This window comes from Ptychodera flava, chromosome 10 (genome assembly GCF_041260155.1).
Source record: "Ptychodera flava strain L36383 chromosome 10, AS_Pfla_20210202, whole genome shotgun sequence".
NCBI lineage: Eukaryota > Metazoa > Hemichordata > Enteropneusta > Ptychoderidae > Ptychodera > Ptychodera flava.
Window position 1 is genome coordinate 18,180,654 of NC_091937.1, and position 22,607 is coordinate 18,203,260.

Here is a 22,607-nt window from a genome sequence, read left to right on the forward strand (position 1 = left end):
CTTTTCCACTTACTTAATTTTCTTCACTTTCTCATTGTGAAAAATACATGATGGGGATGGCTGACATTGGTCCAGGTGTTCCCCTTTCGTCTTATTTTAAGACTGTACCTTGTGATTTGTGAATCTTTCTTTTGATTACTCGGAGTTTTAGAACAAAAATATGTCGGTATATTTAATTTAAATCACAAAGGTTTCGTTCGTTTGACTGTTTGCTAGAAAGAGACTTGTACAAATTTTATTCCATGTATAGTTCTCAGACATTTGATTTTTGAAAGAAAATTCATATGTCACATTTTCTTGCCAGTGTATTGCCGTGTTGACTCATCTTTAAGCTTGTGGAATCAACAAACCTTTACGACTTGTTGTACTGTTGTTGTTGTATTTTATTTATTAACGTGTCCTCTGTGGGCTTAAAGTTTACATTTGCTCACATGTGTAGTACAATATCTGCTAAAACTTGCCACATCCAGCCCCTTGGGCTTATGAGACACAGAAAACCAATTTCAACAAGATATAAATAAATAGAAAAAGTAACAGTAACGACTATTGTAATGCAACAGTAATAATTAATATACATATTAACAGTAACGACTATTTTAATGCAAGTATTTCATTATTTAGGGTATAAGTTTGCTGTAGTACAAACCTTGTACAGTGACCATGATATTCATTGTGGAGAAAATCCACACCGTTATGAAATGGGTAGCTCCTTGTCTGTAACTGGTATATGTATTAATGCTTACAGTAGCTCAAAATGGTTGAGTTTTCTTGCGGAAAACCTCAGCAAACATTTACTTTTGAGGATTGTGTTACCTTTAAATGTGTTGCACATGTAGGGTAAATGATACGACGCATTATTGATATATCGAATGCTTATAGAAATATCAAGAAATCTGTAGCAGTTCTTGATTTATTAATTTTTGATAAATACTTTTCTGCTTCGAAAATATTTATTCCCTGTAGATGATTTATATATTTCAATTTTGACAATTACAAGTTTTCACAATATTTGGAATTTTTCATAGATTGCAGTAAGGTACATTGTGCATGATTAATCTATTCGACTGACAGTATGAGTGTCCTTATTGAAGTCTTTTGTGACTATGGCAACAGGTAAAACATGTCGTTTTCAAGAACCACTGTCCGGAGTTATAAAATGCAAGCTTGCCTTGTGAATCTAATCAAAATTATAATAGCACTCCGCATTTCACAAGCGCACCAGTTGACTCTCTCAATAATCTTTGACAATGAATATATCTTTATTTTCTTCCATACTATCCTTGATCCAATGAGCTAACGAGCTTGAAATTTAGCACTGAAAATATCAAATATTCAGATATGTCTGATATAGATGTTTTATACATTACAAGTTCATGCTCGGAAGGCGCTCTGAAAATATGTTTTATTATAATTAAAGTTATGCGCCCAAAGGGCGTGTCGAAAAATTCAACTGAATGATTAAATTTGTGGCTGGCATGATGCATTTTTGGCAAGTATGGGCTGGTGTCGAAATTCAAAACCACACTGACCCCCCCCCCCATTGGGCATTTCAAAAACATGGTGACCCCCTATCACCAAAGTCAAAAACAGGGTGACCCTCCATGAATCCCCCTACCCCGCAGCCGAAGAAAATGACCAGTCCCTAATATCGGTTTAAAGTGCACATGTAAACTCATCTACTTTTCTCTTTTTCTCTTTAAGCAATGTATTTGCTTTTATGAGTAGTTCGTAATGTTGCAACATTTATCTGTAGGGCACCCAACACTTTTTAAGAAATATAAAAAATATAAAGATTCAAATCTCCCAAATTAGTTCCGATCGTGTTTCATATATTTGTCTCTGTAAATTCATCACATATAAACCAATCAGACACTGATATTCATGTCAGCCACTATATTCATATTCACAGAGGGCATTGTTTGAAAATGGCTGTATCTTATTTCAAGACTGAAATTTTTGAGAATTGTTTTGCCCGATAGTGTATTACATATTCATTATTTTGTCTCTACAGTAAAAGCTCTAGCTCTCACATCTTGCTGGATTTCCCATTGGCTGCCAAATTTTGTACATGATGAACCTATAATGCTATGGCCATATATGGGTTTTTGCTATGCTAGTAGCAATATTCTAGTAAATAAGTCTACCAGAGCATCAAGCTGTGAAGATACTCCAAAGACAACAGTACTTCCTCAAAGTACTTTATCCCTTGTTGTGGGAAGCGGACTTGGGAGATTTTGATGTTGGGGTTACTTATATTTAAAAGGCGGCAGTACAGCATAACCCTGTTAATACTTTTGTCTGTGTGTGGGTAATCATCATTATAAAATAAATGAAAATTTCTCTCTGCAGGGCTTGTTCAAGTCGTGTTTATTTATTTATTATCTACTTATTTATTTATACTAACTTCTATAGTGTAGATTTAAAACTGTCAGTAAACATACAGATACAAGGTTAAAACACAGACAATACTGACAAAATGATACAAAACAACTACCCAGAAATAAAGTTTAAAATATTGTCGAAATTACTTAATGTAACTAAAAATAGATAAATGTTATGGTTAATGTGAATGACCTTGTATGAGTTTTGTTACAAAAGACAGACATGAATACAGTGGATTCTAAAACAAGGCACATGAAAACTGAAAAAGATCCCTATTGTATAAATTGTCATCAGATTTTGATGAATAGGTAGTCATGAACATAATTGACTGTAACAAAAAGGACATGAAACAATACAGAATTGGAAGTCATAAAAGTCCGGTGTGTTAAGTCACAAGGCCAAAAACGAAGTTGCAATATTTACATTTGTTGGTATTTACAAATAGCATCATCAATCGTTACCAAAGTTTGAAAGACATTGTATGGTCATGATTTTTATGCATTTTTACATGAAGTGTATTTGCTTTCAAACCATCTTATCAGAAAAATGCAAATAAAAACAAACCACAAAAAATCAAACAAACAAACAAAAACTGATTGGGCTCCAAAACTTTACATAACATATACATACATAGTTTTTATTCATTTTTCTTTAACAGCGCTTTTTTTAATTTTCTAAATGAGCGTTCCTCTCCATTCTTCCTGACCTCATTTGGCCAGTCAAGGTAAGTACTTGTGTTAATGTAGAACTTTAACAAATCTGACATTTCTTTCTGTGGAACATCTTCCAATATCACAAACAAAAGAGTACTAGTATCATCATTGCCATCCCTGGTAAAAGATATATCTGTCCTTCCTTTCATAAAGTCTTGCATTTCTGATAAATAAGTACAATCCAACGGGTTTTTTCAAAATAAAGTTTGACAATGTTTGTCAGTTTGCTGAAGGTGGCTCCAATCTAAAGATGACATTGTAACTTAGGTCAATTAATGTCAGATGTTTGTTGTGATCAAACAAATGCCTACTTATTGATGAAATGTCATTATTTGAAGCATCCAAAGATGTCAGCATTGGTAACTTTTTAAAGTAAAAATCACACAAAGTCATTACACCAGAATGTGAAATATTCAAATACTCAAGGCTTGTAAAGTTTTCAAAAAATACACGTTCATGTTTCTTGCACTGATAATGTTTAAAAGAAGTGAAGCTAAGATCAACATAAATCAAATTCTCTGTTTCTAAAAAGTAAATGTTATGTTCATTCATTATGAGACTTGAGTGAGAAACATCAAGATAAGTTAAGATGTTACTATTAATTTCGTTTGATCGAAAGGAGTAGGAAAGATTTAATTATTTGAGCAGTCAAGTAAGTCATGGAAGGAAAAGAATATACTCCATACCGAAACGTTACAGATGTATTTGACAAGTACAACTAAATTTGTTGTATTACATTTCTCAAAGGATATGGTGTGACGATTGTCAGTCAACTTTAAAACTTGCAAAGAGTCAAGGTCAAAATAACTCGTATGTTCATGTGTTCCCGAAAAGAGATGCAACTTGCGTGTATAACCAGTATTGAATCTATACTGCTTCCTCGATGGTAACATTCTTTAGCCTTGCCTGAATAATACTCATAAGAGATTGGATTATCCCTCAAATCGAGTATCTGCAGGGGCAGTGAGCAAGGAGGACACCCATTGTTTACGGAAGTTAGAGAATTTGCTGCTAAATTAAGGTATTTTAAATTGTCCAAGACACAAAATGTTGTCATGTCTATGTCGGTAAAATGGTTGTTGCTGAGATCAAGTATCTCAAGGCTATGAAGACTTGAAAATGCATCACTCTCTAGCCGGGATAACTGAGGCACACTGTTGTTTAAATAAAGAGATTTCAAGTCTATAAAACATGAAAACACATCGTACACGGTTTCATGGAAACCTCTGTAGTGCAGTGCTGAGAATCTGAGGTGCCTCTCCTTGTCTTCACATTGCGGCATTGTACGATAGGGCATGGTAAATATTACAGAGTGGATTGCTACTTGCCGGTCACTTTTAGCCAACATGTGTGATGCTTTGCTTCTATCCAAGGCGTATCATACTCTATAATACCAATTCCTGTCGTAGATAATGCTTTATATAGTTTCAAAAAGTAATATGTATGAATTTCGCCATCATTAGCAGTCATCATCACCCTCCTTGTATTGATACATCTTTGACAGGTCTTGAACCAATAAATTGACTCAACCATTTGCTATAGTCACTGTCAACCCTAGAAACACAGTCTTCTAAACTTTTAATTGGGTAATAGTGGTTAAATAGTGCAAGCAATTTCAAATCTATTGAACTGTAAGATGATTCATTATCGGATTGATGGTACTGGTAATTAGTCATATCTATGTGTTCAATTGACAGATCAAAGCTAACCAACTTATGAAGGTCACTGAAAGTGTGAGGAGCAATCTTACTGATTTGAGTCTCAGACAAGTTGAGGTATTGCAGGCTAAACAATCCTTGCAATGTGTCTGAACCCATGTTGACGATTGCATTGCCAGATAGATCCCAGTACTTCAATTTTTAAGCTCAGATAATCCTTTTAATGTCTCTGAACCCATGTTCACAAATGCATTTCTAGATAGGTCCAAGTGCTGTACTTTGACAAGCCCTGATAAGTTCAGAGACTTAACTCTATTATTTGAAAGATCTAAGTAAACAAGGTCTGAAAATGCACTAAATGTGTGAGGTGCTGTGCTTTTATAGAATTCCTTTCCAAGTTTAGCTGCAATAGGTTTGAAAGCTTTGTAAATGCAGTTGAACTGATGTACTGAAGTTTATTTCGCGAAATATCCAAGTATTCAAGCTTGTTCAAGCAATTACTGAAATATGATTCCAACTTTTCGATGACATTACCAGAGAGGTTTAGAGAGACCAAGTTTTGGAATCCATGAAATGCATTTTGGTGAAGATGACGAATACTACTTTGTGAAAGATCAAGATGAAGGGCTTGACATTCTGTTCAGTATCAAGCACAACTATAGTTGAGAAATCACAAAGGCTTGGCAAATAGCTATTTGATAAGTCTAAATATGTTAGGTTGGTGGATATATGTACTTACTTTCTACAGGACATTCAGTGTTATCTGCATTTTCAGAGTCTTCAGACTGGTTAACGCTCTAAATATTGTATGACCAGATAATGATACATTTTCTAAGTATGCTAAATCTCTGAAGCTTGACAAACTTTGTTCTTTATATTGTAATTGTCTAAATCTAAGTTTATCAAGTTAGACAAACCAGCAAATGAGTGAGTTTCTAAAACAAGCTGTTTTCTTGGCAGAATATCTGATGTGGATATCTTTAAATTTTTCAATTGTTTTAGTTTTATGAAAGTACCTGAAGGTATCGAATTGAAGTCATTATGGGACAGATCCAACTCTTCAAGATTTTCAAGACTTAAGAAACTCTTGTAAGAGATATACAGAATATCGTTTTGGTAAGATTGAGTGTCTTTAAATGTGGAAGGTGGAGAAAGTATTTGCTGTAAGGGTTTTGTATCCAGTTATCACTTAGGTCAAGAGCAACGGTGGAAGGAGGTAGAAATGTTGGTATTTCAGTCAATTTCATATTTGAACAGTCAAAGTCTCCATATTGATTACCAGGTTTCGCCTTGCAATATCTGTACACACTTGCTGCTGCTGGTGTGATAAACTTGGTTACTGCAAGGATCGCAAGAATACAGACCACACGCAAATGGCAATATTTTCTACCAATGTAAGTTACCATCCTTGGAGTTACGGATTCACCAGTCGAAAGATTCGAAGCTTCTACTACATGCAGTTATCTTCGACACTGGCATGCAGTTTTCGCCTTGCCTTGATAATGCTTGTGTGTCTTCTGTCCACGTACGGCAACCTGTGAAGTAAGACTTAATGAAATATACCGGTACATGTATTTTAACAAGCTACATTTTCCTTTTATATCCATTCCAATCAGTTTTTGAAAGAAATATGGTTTAATATACTGAAAATACCAGGAACCCAATACTTATGACGGTTTAAGTAATGCCATTCGGGTTAATTTCCTTGAGTGAGTTCCCTTTTAAACAACAGTCTATTACGTCGTTAAATAATGGGCATAATCAGCACATGCTTGCGTAGTGAAAATTAGTTCATACAGATATTTTTCTTTTTGTTCCAGCATGCCCTGTGTTTTATAAACGTATATGACGTGGTCTCAAGTTTACAAAATGAAGGAATAATCATAAACTACTTGGCTAGACTCTGCAGGAAGAGCTAGTAGCTGCAATATTTGTAGGGTCCTCGAAACAAAGCCAACACAACAAGAGAATATCAAGCCAGCGCACGGCGTGGAGTCCTTCACTTATTTTATAACATCTGGCTTCATTATGTGTGAATCCCATACAATATTGTAGACCTAATGTAAGAGGATGATGATGGACCTCGAGTGACATACAGACTAGTTAAACCTATTCGTAATAACATCTTCAACTACAAACAAACAGTTGAAAGTATAAACATCTCAGAAGACGAATGCCTATCTGACACTGAAAGTTGTGACTGTCAGCATTCTCAGTTCTGTGATCCGAATCACAGACATATTGTAACAGGGGATCTCAGGATTGTTGAAAATGCCAGGTTAAGGAAATTGTTATCCAAGGGACCTAATTTTAGGGAGCCAAGGACAGTCAACTATTCTCAGTGTGTTAGGTTTATTGAGTCATCTCTCAAGGACTTCATTCCATCCATGGCCGCCAAATATGATGTTGACATCACAACTTTCGATGAATGGAAAAGTAAGGTGATGGATGCGGTAAATGCAAATGTTCAAAAATTGAAGAAACGTAAAAAACCAAGGAAAACATCTCCAGTACTTAAAGACCCTACGGCAGTCGCCTGTCTCGAAAACCTACACCGTAAATATGTTGTAGTACCAATAGATAAAACTGCAAACAATATTGCATTTGTGTGCAAATCATTCTGCGTCTCCTTACTGAAGTGGGTATCATGACGGAGGGTCAGACACATACACAATATCAACAAAAGATGTGACATCTGTTATCACGAACAACATTGCAGTATGTGACAGATTTGGACTTAAAGTATCAGAGAAAGAACAAAAACTACCACTAATGTACTGGATGCCCAAGATGCATAAGAACCCATCCGGAGCTCGCTTTATTATAGCAAGCACTTGCAGCACTAAACCACTCAGTAAAGCGGTTTCTAGTGTCTTTAAATTAATTTTGAACAAGTACACAGATTCCATCTAAAAAGTAAATTTTACAGCAACATCATAACTTTCTGGGTTGTGAAAAATCTTTTTCAGTAATTGAAAAGTTGAACGTCATCAACACTAGGAAAAAGGCGAAATGCATCTCAACATTTGATTTCAGTACACTATACACCAAAATTGAACATAAGGATCTACTGAAAGAATTGTATAATGTAGTTCACTTTGTATTTTAGGGTGGAACTAAACGATATATTGATTTCTCTTCTTCTAAGGCATTTTGCCGCAAAGAGAAACAAAGCCTTTGTTTTTCTCAGGCATCACTAAAGTCTGCATTAGAACATCTTATAGTTGAAAGCTATTTCCAGATAGGCAACATTCTCCTTTTACAAAACACAGGCATTCCTATGGGTATTGATCCAGCACCATTTTGCGCAAATTTATATCTATACAGGCATGAGTATAGATTCATGTCAAAACTCATTCATACCGATATAGCTCGTGCTCGGAAATTTCATGGATGCGCACGATTCATCGATGACATATGTCTTCTAAATGATGGTGGAGAGTTTTGTAGATCATACGTGCAAATGTATCCTGCAGAGCTCACGTTGAAGTGTGAACATAATGGACAACATGCTACATTTCTCTAATTGGACATATCTATAGTAGATGGAATATTCGTCTATAAACTCTTTGACAAGCGCGATGATTTCAAGTTTTCTATAGTGCGAATGCCAGATCGCGAAAATAACATCCCTTCGTAATATTTTTATGGCACTGTATAGTCAGAATATCTTCGCATTGCTCGCGCAACACTTCTAATAGCAGATTTTCTTCCAAGAGTTGCCAGCCTGTACAACAGGATGTTGTCTCAAGGAGGACAACAACCTAAAATTATCAGACAGTTTCATGAAGCTATGTCAAGACATCCTCAACTTTTTGAAAAATTCAATGTGAACACCGAAAGACATCATATATAACATCAGACTCAGAATAACTTAAGGTGTGGTGGTACCTGATCAGTACTGCTTGGGAAGCCAAGGCAGTTGACTGTATTGTTTTCAAATCGCCGAAACAGTCGCCTTGGTAAATAACTGATGAACACCTAGGAGATTTTGATGATGTTATTTCTTTGCTGTATATTAATTGTTTATATATATATATATATATATATATATTATATATATATATATATATATATATATATATATATATATATATATATAATATATATATATATTGGGTTTTTACGACAAATCCAACTCACAACTCTTGGCAAAACCTTTAGCTACTGACCTACAGCAAGGCAACAATACACATGCATGTACCTGAATGTACATGTCTAGCAATTTTGCAAGCACTATTCATATGATTGTGATAAGGATGAATTATATTTTATCTTTACCAAATTCTGATCTCATTTACATTCTTCATAATGCAAAAACCAGCATTTAGCATTTCGTCTTGTTCCAATTTGATAGGCATAAGAAATGCTCGTTCAAGTTTCATACATACCTTAACTGTATACGGTGATGACAATGCGCTCACACACTGAACAGCCAGAAGGTATAAGGTTCCCTTGATGTTGTAATGCTTCTATGAAGACTGTGTTCACAATTTTTTGCCGGATGTCACAGCAGAATTAATCTTTTTCCTCAATATTGTCTTGCTAAAAAAAGAATTCTGCACACTATGTTGTTGACAACCGCGTATCAAGTTACAGTTAAAGTACATTAAGTAAAGGCCTTTGTAATGCTGGCTTGGTTTTTCCCCGTCTTATTTATAGACCCAGGTCAACCTCAGGGCAAATCTCTATGAAGACAATGTGTGTATTCCTGCAAACAGCCACGAAAGAAAGTGGCACTAGGTGTGGAGTGTAATACCATTATTGAAATGCAAATTAAGTGTGGTCTTTATTTACCGAGACGGCTTAAGTATCAGTATTCTGGGTAGTGGCTCCATGTAACATGTAACAAGATGGCGTCTTCATTAATAGTAATGATCATCATTAATATTCATAAGCTCATTAATACTTATTAACAGTCATTTGTTGAGTATTGTAATCCTATGAAAATATCAAATGTAAGCCTTCGATATGTCACAACTGATCTAAACAGGCAAGGTCACCCTTTGTAGAACCTGCATGGGAACTACCTTGTATTTTATCTTTTCAATAGGTTTTGTGACACACATACAGGTATTCACGTAAGTTTGTCCTTCAATTGAAACAGAGGTTTTCTTTCGGTTGGGGAAAAAACAAGAAATAGTAGATTGTTCACTATTTGCGGAGTTAATACAGTTGTGGGGAAACTCATACTGTAAGCATTTGTCATGGTAACTTCTAAATTAGCTCTTTTATGACATACTATGAAGTATGGGTTGGGCAAACCTTGTCTGAAATGTTCAATCCAGAATTTGGAGGCAGCGGATATACTCTTTGCTATTATAGTTTCATTTTGGAGTAGATTGCCCAGAGAAGCTTTGCCTACCGATGCTCAGTGAATCCAGGTCTTCAAATCGTGGGCATGAAAAGCTTCTATGGTCTGTTGATTTTCCATCTAGGTCCACTGGACCAGTAAATGCTAAGGGTAGAGGACATTTTCTGGACAATTATGCAAAGGACACCTGATGTAACCCTAGTCTCAACTGGTTGGTGGGAAGTGTCCAGATATCCAAGGGCAGGGATACCTGTCTTGACACCAATGCTAAAACCGGTGCATAACAGAGAGTAAAATCTTCCAGATAAGCCGGGGTACAATGCGCCCCGATGATGGAATTCTTTCCTGGTCAGCGACTTTCGGGATCCCACTTTAAAGCTCTTGGGTAAGGAAAATTTTTGCTGTCTTAGTTTTTAAAAAAATGGAAAATTGTAAGTCAGTTGTTAGTAACTCTCGTAGCAAACTTTGCACGATGACTCTTGATTTTTATCCTTGATTTGATAAGAGAGTTGTTGAAAGTTTCATTTCGGAAAGTTTGAGGACACTGATATAAAGACTTTTACTTTCGAGGCGCATACTACCTTAATATGCCACAGGACCACTGGAAAAATGAAAAAATGTAAGCATCTAAAAAATTGTCATGTTTCTATAATTCTGTCTTACTAGTATTGATTCGTTTTCAAATTCCAACACTACATGCAATGTTAGGTCCTTGGACGCAATGAATCCCGTGCAATTTCACTTGATAGACTGTCACCGAAACAATAGTGGCGCTAAATACCAGTACAGGATAAACGGCGTGGCATTCCTCGTTCAATCAATTAAAATCCACCAAGAAAGGTATTCGTCTCATGGGGGGAATCCACGTGCTACCTACATGATCTTTTTGTATTGCAACCAATTCTCATACTCAACTGTTCAATATTGTCATAATTTATTTGTGGTGTGGGTCTGGAACTTGAATGAATTGCTGTATACTTCTTAGGCAACAACTGCGAAAAAGCGATGCGGTAAGTTAAAAGTTGAGCTATTGTAACCTCGCAGTTTCCGTATCCACAAAGCTACGTGTCATATATATATAAGTGGAATTTTCACTATTTTACGATTTCCATTACATCTTGCTATTACTGTAACCATTACTATTATTGTTACCACCAATTGCATGCCATGGCCGCCAGTGTCGAAGAAGTTATTTATTCTTTGTTTTGATGAATGCTCCGATTATGAATTTCTTAGGGAAGGATTCATATTTGTCCTAGCTCCTTAACAAGAGCATTTTGAACAATTATGTTTCACTAAGAATACGTTAGCTAATATTTCTAGTCAACGCTCCGTTGAAACTGGATTGAGAGTGGCCAGTCTTGGCGTTTGAGCGCTCTGAGTGCCATTACCGTTATTCTTTGTGATCGCCAGATTTTGGTTCTGAGGTAGATGCCTTTGAGCGAATTAGTTTGCTTGTATTCCAAATGTGTGTCTTTAAACAAAAGGTCAAAACTTGTGCCGAATCAGTTTCTAAAACACTGTCTTCTTGAACCTAATTTTGAAAATACCATCTGTCGAACGTGAAATTATCTTTTCGTCCTTTCTTCTTTATTCTTTTTTGAAAAATTTGAAGAATTTTGTACTTTTGTACAAGCGGAGTTAAATGACAGCATGCGATTCAACGGCGATATCGAAGATATTTTGTTGATTAATTTCCGTGAATCTATCTCTCTTGTGTAGTTTGCTTTCACTTATCTCCTTTCTTTCCTTTTACTTGTTTTGTGTTTTGTCTTTCTTCCCTCGTCTCTTCATCTCTCCGCCTCAGGTATGTTAATGCATGGGCATAGGCTTACATACATGTAAAATCAGTTTGAACAACTTTTTAATCAGACCTGGTCAGAAAATTGTGAAAATTGCCAAAAATATGTTTTGCATTTGATTAAGTTGAAATTTATCATAATATATTACCTAAGTCAGATCACATGACCATAATCTACTATTTTCCCGCCAAAATTGTATATTGCAAATAACTGAAATTCCAACCGTTAAACATCAAAATATTTAAAATATTATGACCAATTAATGTAAAATGGGATAGGAACTTGTGTTAGAACTAGTGGCAGATGCAAAATTATTGAATTTTGAATAACATTTCTTCACAAAAAACAACAAATACAATATTTTTGACGTTTTACATGAATATTTTGAATATCAGAAAGAAGTATAGATAGAGTTTCATGAGTGCCATGTATTTTTGAAAGAATATGATAGATGTTGTTTCCAAAAGTGCAGAGAAAATCAAGAAAATTTAACGGGTTACGGTTGGAATATTAAAATTAATAAAGACATAAATTTTGGCGGGAAAATATCAGATTTGGTCACGTGACTCAACTCGTCAAGATTTAGGCAGACATTAATTTAAAGAATTTAATAATTCCAATAATTAGGCCAAATATCAATCAAATCGCGTGGTTTTTAAAGATAACTGATCATTTTTTTACTTTTGGGCTTGATGGGTACAAACACCCATGCATCAACTTACTTGAGGCTAATAGCACGGCAATAGTGTATTTTCTAATGGATATTTTTCCTCCTTTAATGCTTCTTGAGCAGATTTACCATGCCGATTATGGCAATTAGTCCATCAAGGAATATTTTTGCAATAGCACAGCTATCGTATTCTCCTAGCAAAATAACTATGCCGCACAATGGCACTTGCTCCGTCCTTCGATATACCTCATGACACGTGACTACCTATAGCTTTAAGGTAATGAGTTAATAGAGCGTTCGCAAACAGAAGCTGAAAACGGTCTTATTATTTAAAATCGCATTGAATGAATGGACCTTAGGGATACAATAATAAGAATAGAAATATCAGAAATATCATAAGTGTGAAAGAACCATAGGAATGTAATAATAACAATTGAAATGTTAGAAATATCACGAGTGCTTATGTTTACATAACTTATTTTCCACAGAATGTTTTGAAACCACAGTCACACAAACAAAATTTTCACCTCCTTTCCATGTAATATGCATAATTACAAATGAATGTTCTGTCAAGTGCAATACATACCTGAATAGTGACAACAATACACATACAATTAACAGCCAGAAGGTATACCCAGCTTCAAAGACGGAAAAGCTCATTGAAGCCGTTTGTTCGTCTATTCGAATAAATATTCCTCGCTTCCATAATATCCTTGCATAAATGCAATTTCAGAAGACAATAAGCTTGTTTACAACTGTGGTCTGAATAATAGACCTTTAGAAAGTGAACGTCTGGTAAGCCAGACTTGGGTTTCGCAGTTCTTTGGTCAGTCTAAGGAGAATCTCTTTACTAAGAATGTAGGTAGCAATTTGAACAGCCGTCAAGATCTTCAGACAATGACCAAAAGTAACACTTGACACTGAGGTGAAAACAAAATGCACTCGGTTTTGCTTAGTTATCTCGGTGTATGACCTTGACTCAGCCTTTGGCCTTCGTCCATACTGTCCATACTCCAAAAACGGAGTGGAGGTCCCAAATTATAGTCACCCATGTGAAGCGGAGGTGAGATAGTGCACAGTCGCGTGTGGTGGTATCACAGGCGTTCTGTTGACTTAAGGTAGTTTGAAAAAGTGTAGGTTAAGCTTATGCTACGTTCCGACGTTCTGTTCCGTAGCCATATCACCTAAGACTACGGAACAGAACGTCGGAACGTAGCATAACAAACTGCCCAGTCAACAGAACGCCTGTGGGTCGTATACACGGTGGATGGTCCCTGTGACCCAGAAAAAAATTCAGGGATTACAAGTACAATGGACACGCAATATAGACACTAGCTGTGGGTCTATAGGTATGGTGTTTTCCCCTGACCCCGCCACGCGTGGTTAAAAACGCAAAAGTCAAAACCAGCCCGTAAAAGGCAGAAATCCCGTCCGAAAACATCACAGCTATGGACCCACAGTTATATTGACACTTGCTACGAATCCGTAGCCCTGCCACAATCTGACTTTGTATAGATTCCTTAAACAACATGTGAATATTCATATGCTGTGTGGGATCCTTGGAAAAGGACGGCTGCATGCACAGCCAAGCCCTCGTTAGACCAGAGCTTGCTCTGTATTAATGCTGTAATGCTTGTTATGCCATCAGCTTATATATTAGAACGAACTCCATCATTTAGAAAACACACAAGGTATGACTTTGATGAACACAACACAACATTTGACGTTCGATCCGGCAAACGGAAATGTAATTGTTCTTGCTGCAATGCCTCAGTAACTTCTCAGGTGGAACTTATTGCTACGGACTCACAGCCCTACCACTCTCTAATAATAAGACACAACCAAGGGAGTGGTAGAGCTTCGGATATAATCCGTTTGTTAACTTTGAAATCACAAATAAACTGTTTATATCATTCATTGACAATGTAGTCTCAATGCACTGTTTGATTATAACACTTTGTACCAAACTAGTAAATTTCAGTAATTATTTTAAAGAAACAACAAACAGGTTGGTCATTAAAAAGTTATGTGTCACCAAAATATTTACATGTATGTAAGCCACAAAGAATGCATCCAAAACGTTTTTACTTTCACCAAACAATATTTATTTTCCCACTGGAAGATATGAAACATTTTTTCTTGACCACTAAAATTTTGATTCATGGAGGAAATTTCCTTGATATTGTTAAGCAATTAATTATGTTTCGCACTATGAAGTGACATGAATCTACTTTAACATTGAAATTAACTTATTAACTTGTCATTTCTAATGAACATTGTCCAGAGTACCTGGCTTTGTGAGAATTGTGAAAATCTGAACAAATTTTACTTGCACTTTGTGTTTCACAAGAACACAAAATCAGCTTACTTATAATGTACACTTTTTATGTTTTTCTATATTGTCGCCGAAATCTTAAAAAGCTTTAAATCTGGCACGTTTTATACTTACTATTTGAAAGGGAGTTCTTAATAGTAACTCTGAGCAGTATTTCAACAGCGCTATAAGAGTGGACAATGCATATATCGTATTCGATTGCAGTTCGTAAATGATACACCAGTAAATGTGTACTCTGTCTGTAATCTGTAACTATAAAAAACTCAAAGACTAAACACATACTTTTATAATAAACTATGAGTATAACATGCTGAAAAAATCAATTTAATTGCTGTTTTTAGCAGACTGCTTTTACTATCTGAATGAACAATGTTGTAAGTATTCCGAAGAGATACTTCTGATTTGCTAAATTGTGAAAGTGTCATTTTAAAATGCATTTATCAATTTGTTAAGATTCGGCTAAAGTTCACAAACAAACAAAAGTCTACAGACAATAGAGTACTTAGAACATAATAAATAATAACATAATAAAGTGCATACTGGCAAAAAATAAAATGTGAAATATCAAAAGTGATGCATTAAAACAAAATGAAAAATATACAGACCACAAAAAACATATAAACGTACAACTTTGCATTCTGCATACTGGTTACCTATATCATACTTTACCATTACAAATATTACAGCATTTCCGGACTTTTTACAATGGATAGTACTGAAAAAAGCAAACTTTCGAGTTTTCCCTGGTTCAAAGCTAAGAATAAATCCGCCCCAAAGTCCATTGAAGCTTTCACCTACTATCCCAGTTTGAGGGTAGAAGACATTGGGATTTTGGCGATTGGATTTATCAGTTATGGATTGCAGGAAAGCATTTGAGACGTCATTTATAATTATAACAATTATTGAAAAGTATTGAAAATAAAACCACCGTGAGTATATTATAAGTGATATTCATGGTGAAATCATAATTGCTACTAAATTTTCTCTGTAGGGTTGATTAAATTTCTAATTTTTTTAATCAACTTTCTTATTGTACTGTTTCCTGCTTTGTTACTCTTGTGTATGATTGGTCCTTTCTTATCTTTCTTTTAGCGACATGTATTTTAAACTATTAATAACAGTACAACAGCATAGCTTATATATCCTATTCCAATTTCTCTTTCTTCAGCAGTGCATTTTTCAATTTCCTGAATGACTGTTCCTCTCCATTCTTTCTGACCTCACTTGGCCAGTCAAGGTAGTATTGGTGTTCACAAAGAACTTTAACACATCTGACATTTCGTTTTCAGGAACTTGTTTCAATATTAGAAACAATATCAAACCATCAAAATCATTACTTAAATCTAAATCTAATAACATATGGAAAGCACGCTGCATTTCCAAGTCACACCATGTACTTTTCGCAAATTCCTGTGAAACAACGAAAAAAATTTTCGACTAGCTTCCATTTCATCTGCAATGTTGTCAATTATTTGTTTCCCGAGTTCAAAATCTCTATCATGGATACAAAGTTTAACAGATGGTTCCCCTTCTTCTAAACCTGGTATTAGCTTTTCCTCAACCCAATCTTTATCTTTGCTGCTGTAAGACACGTACGTATCATATTTGAAATTCTGTCTTCCTCTTCTTGCATAGTTAAGTTGGTAACGTTGCCTAAGTTTTAATATTCTCTTGTATGCATAGAATTGAATATGCCACCTTTTTCGCCAACAAACAAACGAAGCACCAACGAGCATGAGGATTCTAGCCATTGTGACTAAATATGTCAAGTCAGTCAAGTCTACCATCAGGAAAGGATTTCCTCTGAGATTCTGTGGCATTGCACACTGGTATGTTTGCCAGGGGAAAGAGCCATCCTTGGTAAAAGATATATTTGTACTACCTTTCATAAAGTCTTGCATTTCTGATAAATATGTACAATCCAATGGGTTGTTTTCAAAATAAAGTTTGACAAGATTTGTCAGTTTGTTGAAGGTAGACAGCTCCAACTTAAAATGGCGTTATTACTGAGGTCATTAATGTCAGATGTTTGTTGTGATCAAACAAATGTCCACTTATTGATGAAATCTCATTATTTGAAGCATCCAAAGATGTCAGCATTGGTAACTTTTTAAAGTAAAAATCACACAAAGTCATTACACCAGAATGTGAAATATTCAAATACTCGAGACTTGTAAAGTTTTCAAAAAATACATGCGCTTGACTGTTACAGTCAATGTTATGGAAAGCTGTGAAGCTAAGATCAACATTAATCAAATTCTCTGTTTCTAAAAAGTAGATGTTATGTTTATTCATACTGAGACTTGAGTGAGAAATATCAAGATGTGTTAATGATGGTACTACTAATATAACTGGATCAGGTGATTCAATGATACGAGCAGTCATGTGAGTCATTGATGGAAAAAATGTACTCCATAGTCAATTGAACAGATGTGTTTGACAAGTCAAGTACAACTAAATTTGTTGTATTACATTTCTGAAAGGATATGATGTTATGATTGTCAGTTAACTTTAAAACTTGTAAAGAGTCAAGGTCAAAATGACTCTCATGTGCTGTCTCAACAGAGATGCACATTACGTTTAAAACACGTATGGAATCTATACTGCTTCCTCGATGGTAGCATTCTTTCGCCTTGCCTGAATAATACTTGTCAGAGAATGGATTATCCCTCAAATCAAGTATCTGCAGGGGCGGTAAGCAAGGAAAACAATTATATCTAAAAACCGTAGCAAATTTCCTGCTAAATTCAATTCTTTTAAATTATCCAAGACACATAATGTCTTCATCTCAATGAACGTTAACTTATTGTTGCTGAGATCAAGTATCTCAAGGCTATGAAGACTTAAAAATGCATCATTCTCTAGCCATGATAATTGAGGCACACTGTTGTTTAAATAAAGAGATTTCAAGTCTATAAAACATGAAAACACATCGTACACGGTTTCATGGAAACCTCTGTAGTGCAGTGCTGAGAATCTGAGGTGCCTCTCCTTGTCTTCACATTGTGGCATTGTATCATGCGGCACTGACAAAATTACAGAGTTGATCTCCACTTTCTGGTCACTTTTTAGCCAACATATGTGATGCTTTGCGTTGATCCAAGGCGTATCAAATGCAGAGTCTGCTGTATATGATGCTTTATATAGTTTCAAAAAGTAATATGTATGAATTTCGCCATCATTAGCAGTCATCATCACCCTTCTTTGTATTGATACATCTTGGACAGGTCTTGAACCAATAAATTGACTCAACCACATACTATAGTCACTGTCAACCCTAGAAACACAGTCTTCTAAACTTCTATTGGGGTAAAAATGGTCAAATAATTCAAGCGATTTCAAATCCATAAAATCACATGATTCAATATCCGTTCGATTATACTTGTAATAGGTCAAAGATAAGTATTCAATTGACAGATCAAAGTTAACCAAGTTTTGAAGGTCAATGAAAGTGTGAGGAGCAATCTCATTGATTTGAGTGTGAGACAAGTTGAGGTATTGCAGGTTTGACAATCCTTGCAATAAATCTGCACTAAATTTGATAATTGCATTGCCAGATAATTCCAAATACTTCAATTTTGAAAGCCCTAATAATCCCTGTAATGAAGCTATGTTCATAATTGCATTCTCAGATAGGTCCAAGTGCTCTAACTTTACAAGCCCTGATAAGCTTAGAGATTCAATTCTATTATTTGAAAGATCCAAATAAAGAAGATCTAAAAGTGATTTAAATGTGTGAGGTGCTATGCTTTGAATAGAATTCCTTTCCAAGTTTAGCTGCAATAGGTTTGAAAACTCTGTAAATGCAGTAGAATTGATGTACTGTAATCTATTTCTTGAGATATCCAAGTATTTGAGTTTGTTCAAATGTATACTGAAATATGATTCCAACTTCTCGATAGAGTTGCTGGAAAGGTTTAGCAAGGCAACATTTTGGAATCCATGAAATGTATTTGAATGAAAATATTGAATATTACTGTGTGAAAGGTTAAGACGTAGGGCCTTTTATCTCGTTCAGCATTTAGTACAGCTACATTTGAGAAATCACAAAGGTTTGGCAAATAGCTATTTGATAAGTCTAAATACACCAAGTTTGATGGATACGTGTACCTACTTTCCACAGGACAGTTCAGACGTGGTATCCGCATTCTCAGATTCTTAAGGCTGGACAAATTTCTAAACAGCGCATAATCAGACACTGATACATTTTCTAAGTATCCTGAGGGGCTCATGAAATCTCTGAAGCCAACATTGTTTATTTCTAAGGACATCAACTTTGACAAACCTGCAAACGAGCGCATTTCTAAACCAAGCCTTTCAGATGTGGACATCTTTAAAATTTTCAATTGTTTAAGGTTCATAAAAGTATCAGAGGGTATTGACTTGATGTCATTATGGGACAGATCCAACTCTTCAAGATTCTCAAGATGCAAGAAACTCTTCTCAGAAATGTACTGAATCTTGTTTTCACTAAGAGTAAGAGTCTTTAAATGTGGAAGGTGGAGAAAGGATTTGCTGTATGTTTTTTGTATCCAGTTATTACTGAGGTTAAGGGCGACAGCCGAAGGAGGTAGAAAAGTCGGTATTTCCTTCAATTTCATATTTGAACAGTCAAAGTCTCCATATTGATTACCAGGTTTGGCCTTGCAATATCTGTACACACTTGCTGCTGCTGGTATGATCAACTTGGTTACTGCAAGGATCATAAGAATACAGACCACATGCAAATAGCAATATTTCCTTTCAACGTTTACCATTCTCGCAGTTATGGATTCACCAGTGAAACGATTGTACTACGTGTAATTATCTTGAATGTGACATTCAGTGTTTCCTCTTGAATAACCTTGATAATTATCCTTGTGTCTTCTGTAACTGTAAAGCAACCTGTGAAATACAAATGACTTGATGAAATGTGTGTATTTAACAAACCACCATTTCCTTTAGCATCCATTCCAATCAGTCATAAAAGAAACATGCTTTAAAGTAATTACCAGAAATCTGTCGCTTATGATGATTATGTACATTGTGAAATAACGAGCATAAACAGCACATGCAGTGCAATGAAAATTAGTTCACACAGTTCAGAGAGTTAGCCAACTATCTCATGATGTATCACACTTTTTTTTAGCATATACCCTTTGATTTATGGCTTTACACTTATGTGATGTGATCTCAAGTTTACTAAATGAAATAAATATTATAAACTACAGCAGCATTTAAGAGCCGGTAACTTTAATTGCAATACAGCTGTAATTGCATGATCAGCACAACAAAGCCAACACGTAGGGCATTCAGAAGCCAGTATAGCCTTGAGTCCTTTATTTACTTTTGAGCTCCCTGGGGCTTCAAGAATGTTAACTACAGTACTGTAGAATCATGTTTTGCCAGGGTATTTTGGTCAGACGGCAAACTCAAATACCCAACTAAAATACACCTTGAGCTACAGTACAGCTACAAGAATGTGGGAACTGCATAGAATATTGCAGACCTAATGAGGAGTTCATTCAAGGGAAACAGTTAAGAGCTATACGGTACTGCAGCTAAGCTACAAGAATGTGGGAATCGCACGGAATAATGTAGACCTAATGAGGAGTTCATTCAAGGGAAACAGTCATCAGAGATGCTCCTGCACGAGTTTCTTGTTTACAACAATGTATTTCGTGCACGTATCTAGATGCATCTCATCGTCATAGCTGCAACATTTAAATTACATAATGTAAATTATGACAGGCATGTTTTAATTTTCAATAATCACCATTGTATCTTGGATACAGTATTTAAATGGTCATATCGTCTTATATGACCTTTGAGCGCAATTCCGATTACTGTATCCCTTTAAATAAGAACTCTGTATGAAGATAAGGAAACGAATATTGTTTAAATAAAGGATTGGCATTTTTTGAATTTTCAAACAGTGTTATACCACATTGGTAGTTGTTATTAAATTGATATATACACATTTTTGCTGCAGTACACTAGCTTAATGTTTTGCCTAGAGTTGTGAATTGGATGGCAAACCAACCAACAATCCAAGGCAAAACCTGCAATACATATACCAGTAAATACATGTCCAGCAAACTTACAAGCTGTTTCAGTGCAATTCTAACAAGAATGACTAATATTTTTTATCGTTACCAATTATTGATCCCATTTGCATTCCCCATATCATATGTGAAAACAGCATTTAGCATATCATCTTGTTCCAATTTGATAAGCATTACAATTAATGCTCTGTCAAGTGTTATACATACCTGCATGGACTGTATAAGGTGATGACGGTGCACACACTAAACAGCGAGACAGTTTTAGGCTTCAATGAATAGTAATGCCACCAAAGACTGAGTTTACAATTCTTTGCCAAATGTCACAGCAGCAAAAATATATTTCAGTATGGTCTTACTGAAAAGAATTTCTGCTGACTACCGTATGTTCAGTGATGTTATTGACAACCGCTGAAATAAAGTTTAACAGAGGACAATGATTACAAGCAAAAGTCTATATGCTGGCTTGGTTTTTCCCAGCTCTATTTATAGTTCTGGGTCAGTCTCTGGTCATGGAGAAAGTGACACCATACATGTATGCACAGTTTGGTACAGCCATTGTTGAAGCAAATTGAGCGTCATTGTTGTTTATACCCATAATGCTCAGGGATCTATTCTGAAGCAGATCCCACTGGCGGTGGCGCCCTACCAGTAGACAAGGAAAATACGCCATTGCCAACATCACAAAAATGTGTCAAATATAATTTGCTACATTTGTACATAAGAAAGAAGATGTGGAGATGCATCATTATAGCACACAGGGTAACTGTGTTGTAATCTAAACTTAATGTGAGAGTAATGATTATTTACCTTCACATATTATGATTTTACAAGTATTCTTGGATGTCGGGTTGAGCACTGGCATCCATTTTTCATTACTTTGTTATACTGTTTCACCTGTGAATGGTGCAGGGCTTTTTTGGAGCATGGGAGAAGTATGTTGCAAGAACATTAGTCTTTTACTTGCAAAAGAGATTGTAAATGAATGTTCCGATAAAGAACATAATGGCAATTCAGATGTACGGTAAGATCTGCTCACTCATGAAGGTGTCTCACATCAAAATTGTGAAATTAAACATTGAATGAACTGCAAGTATCTCTAGCGTCTACATTATGAACATATGCTTTATTCAAAACAAAATGTTTCACACACAACTTCATGATATTTGCGTGTTATGCAAAGTAGTATTTATAACAATGAGCAAGTGGAATCGAGAATAGCTTTAAGGACAATTACTGAATGAATAACTTCATAAAATATTGGACTTTGGTAAAACTAGACCAGTTACATCATTATACAAGAGTAGAAGATCTGCCCTTTCAGCTTACTTTCATACTAAACAATTTTAATAGCCAAGTGAAAATTGTTCAAGAAATGTGTTAAAGAATCCTGTCTATTGACTGTAAAGAGAAGCACTTCATGGCTGTTCCATTGCATCATTATTTCAAACATATTCTGCATTAACTGACAGAAGTGAATTTGAAAATCTTTGTGTGAGAAGAAAATCTAGTGATGCATTGATTATACAAAGCTCTAAAACTTATTTCAGATTCTCACATAATCACAATGGCAATTGAAATGATTTCAATCTTTTTCGTGCATTTACTCCTTATCTGAATTACATTGTTCATCAAATGAGATTGTTACGGAGTGAGGTCATCTTCGCTTGCCAAGGCCTGCTGTCCGGGCAG

General features: G+C 35.4%; 2 protein-coding genes and 1 long non-coding RNA gene across 3 annotated transcripts in view; all 3 read right to left on the bottom strand.

The window, feature by feature from the left end:
• Nucleotides 1-22,607, bottom strand: part of LOC139142158 (biotin--protein ligase-like) — a 635,662-nt gene that overhangs the window by 498,899 nt on the left and 114,156 nt on the right. The window lies entirely within an intron of this gene.
• On the bottom strand, nt 2,999-9,383 carry LOC139142156 (uncharacterized). The gene is made up of 2 exons (XR_011554311.1): nt 9,145-9,383; nt 2,999-6,288 (listed from the first exon to the last, which is right to left on the bottom strand). It is a non-coding gene; the product is annotated as an uncharacterized lncRNA (long non-coding RNA).
• Nucleotides 22,023-22,607, bottom strand: part of LOC139142157 (TIP41-like protein) — a 114,452-nt gene continuing 113,867 nt past the window's right edge. The window contains exon 8 of the mRNA XM_070712001.1: nt 22,023-22,592. The gene's annotated coding sequence lies outside the window, so the exon portion shown is untranslated. The remainder of the gene's footprint in view (nt 22,593-22,607) is intronic.